Here is a 3107-nt window from a genome sequence, read left to right as displayed (position 1 = left end):
CCCACCCAGCCACTCTACGGGAATGATGAGATTTTTTTTCTGCTCCCACAGAAACCTATACAGGGTCTCTATGAGTTGAAACTGACCTAACAACACTTAACAACACCAACAACAAAGGGAGAAGTGTTGTGCAGGCATTATTTGAGTGAGTTCTTTCAAAGACTAGCAACCAACAAGTGAACGATTTTTAATGGAGTTGTTCAACTTGTATTCTTTAATTCTAAAGAGATGACAGGCGGCAGAGGTGTGCAAAGCTATTGGCAGACATAGAAGAGGGCTGAGCCCTCTCTCCTCAGCCCCTCGCCCCAACCTGTACCCTGGCTTCCCCTCAGAGGACCAAGAGGCAACTTGGCTGGCGTCCCAGGCAGCTGCCCCCCAAGGGAAAGCCACCCAAGCTTCCTTCATTACTTTGGGGCCAGAGTTACCTACTGAGGAAGATGCCTCCCAAACAGCACAAGAAAAGAAAGTGGGACATTTGAGCAAAGGAATCTGAGGGTGTGGTAGTTACCACCTAGACCAGCCCAGTTGTTCTAACTAAACTTACAGAGCAATCGTATCCTTTAAGCATGAATCCAAGCTCGCCTAGAGGTTTATGGACACTTTCATTTTTATAGCCATAATTTCCTGCCTGCTAGAGTAATAACGACCATCATCTGTTGAAGAGACAGGGGAAGGTCCTTTTTAAATCCTGTAGCCTTTTGGCAAGATCAGGGGGACAGTTGGTGTTGCGAAGTGCTGTTGAGTCAGTTCTGAGTCATAGCAGCGCTGTAAAGGGTTTCTGAAGAGCAACTGGTAGGTTTGAACTGATTATCTTATGATTAGCAGTAGTCCAGTATTCATCCTATAGTGCCACACTAGGACCCCATTAGGGAGGTTAGGTGGTGAAATCACACCAAAGATTTAAATTGCAATGGGACTCTCATAGTGTTCCAACCCAATATTTCCCATTCAAAACCACAGCAATAACCCACTGCCATTGAGTCCATTTTGGTGGATAGTAACCTTCTACGGGGTTTCTGAACGAGCTCTGGTAGCATTGTTGTTATAAGTTGGGCTACTAACCTCAAAGTCAGCAGTTCGAAACTACCAGATGTTCTGCAGGAGAAAGCTAAGACTTTCTGCTCCTGTAAAGATTTACAGCCTCAGAAACCCTATACAGAGTTGCTATGAGTCAGAACCAACTCCATGACACACAACCAGCAACACCACAGGGCTTCTGAGACTGTACATCTTTAAGGGGACGTACATCCTAATCTTTCTCGTGCAGAACAGCTGGTGGGTTTTGAACCACCGACCTTGTGGTTAGTAGTCCAGTGCATCCCTGGTTAGTCATCTCATGCCCTCCCTTTGTTGTAGTTCTGTGTGACTTCCCATTCTACTACAAAGGAGCCCAAATGACACAAACAATTAAGCACTTAACTATTAACCAAAATTTTGGCAGTTCAAACCCACCCAGTGGCTCCATAGGAGAAAGATCCGGTGATCTGCTCCAAGGAAATGCCATGAAGCAATTCTACTCTGTTACATGGGCTTGTTATGAGCTAAAACAGACTCAACAGCATCCAACAACAATTCTACTGAAAAACTTTGATGCAAGGGCTTCCTCTGTTTGAGATGCTCTTTCTATTCCTCACCTGATCCACTCATACTCATCTTGGGTTTTAGGTTAAGTGATAATTAAAATATATGATGCACATGGAAGATTGGTGAAATAGCAAATGTTTTTGTTACCTATATATTAACTCTCATGGCTCAGCTTTCAGCCAAACAATAGAAAGACCTATAAGGTGAGCAAGGAGCCTTGGTGCCTTGTTACGTGTTGGACTGTTTAAATGACTGGGTAAGAAAAGTAGAGTTTTCATTGAAGTTTGGAAAATGAATAAGAGCTAAGCAGGTGAAGAAGGTATGAGGAATTATTCCTGGCAGAGTAAAAACTTTGGTGTGATGGCAAGATTGGAGAACTTGGGGCGGGCAGGGGTGGGGGTGGGGAGAAAAGGGACCAGCATGGCTAGAGCTATGGGAAAGTGGCCATGTCCTGAGGGAGAATGATCATATCTATGTAACATGAGGAAACTATGGAAGGGATTTAAGCAGGATGAACAGGATATCAGATTTACATTTGTTCATGGATTCATATTGATTTTTGAAGTGGATTAGATGGGACTTGGGGTGAGGATCGAAAGCTCAGGTGCCACCATAGTTAAGCACTCACCAAAAGATTTCCAGTTTGAATCTCTTGTCCACTCTTCAAGAGCTAGATGTGGCAGTCTACTTCCATAAAGATTACAGCCTTGAGAGCTCTGTGGGACAGTTCTACCCTATCTTCTTCAGTCCCTCTGAATCAGAATTGATGTGAAGCAATAGGTTTGGATTTTGGGTTTTTAAAGGTTGAAAATGGAGACCTTTGCTGACACAGGTAAGCACTTCATTGCTAGCTGACACATTGATGCTTCAAAGCCCCACAGAGTGTCTCTGAAGACAGGCCTGGAAAACTCTATGGAACACAGTTCTACTCTGACATACATGGAGTTGTCTTGAGTTACAAACGATGCAACAAATAGCATAGAAACGATACCAAAGGTGATACCTGAGTTTCTGTTAGTAGCAGTTGAGTGGGTGAAGTTGTCATTTCCATGGATGAGGAAAATAGTGGAAATGACTGAGATGGAGGTGAATTTAGTTTGTGATTTAATAAGTGGCAGACGCATGCGATGTGGAACTAGAGATAAAAAATTGGAGATTGTCTTTCCCACTCGTTTTTTGTTTTTGTTTTTTTAATTTTATTTAAGGTTTTTATTGTGGGTTAAGTGAAAGTTTACAGGGTTTATCATCAGTTTTACATTCAACAAATCATACACCTTGTTTCATTATGATTATAATCCCCTCCATGTACCATCAGTTAACAGTATTTCTGTCTTATCTGCTTTAGCATTTTAAAAATCAAAGAAACAAACAAAAAAACCACTCAGGCATATATAATAATTTACATCTCCAAAGGGCACATTCTGCAAGTCTGCCTCCTGGCCACCATGAATCTAGAGTCCTCAGCCGCTCCCCCTCTCCATGCCCCCATCTCTGCCTCCATCTCTGGCACTGCTGCTTCTCTG

The sequence above is a fragment of the Chrysochloris asiatica genome, unplaced genomic scaffold (assembly GCF_000296735.1).
Source record: "Chrysochloris asiatica unplaced genomic scaffold, ChrAsi1.0 scaffold00341, whole genome shotgun sequence".
Lineage (NCBI taxonomy): Eukaryota > Metazoa > Chordata > Mammalia > Afrosoricida > Chrysochloridae > Chrysochloris > Chrysochloris asiatica.
The sequence above is the reverse complement of the archived record's forward strand: the minus strand, read 5'-3'. Positions refer to the sequence as shown.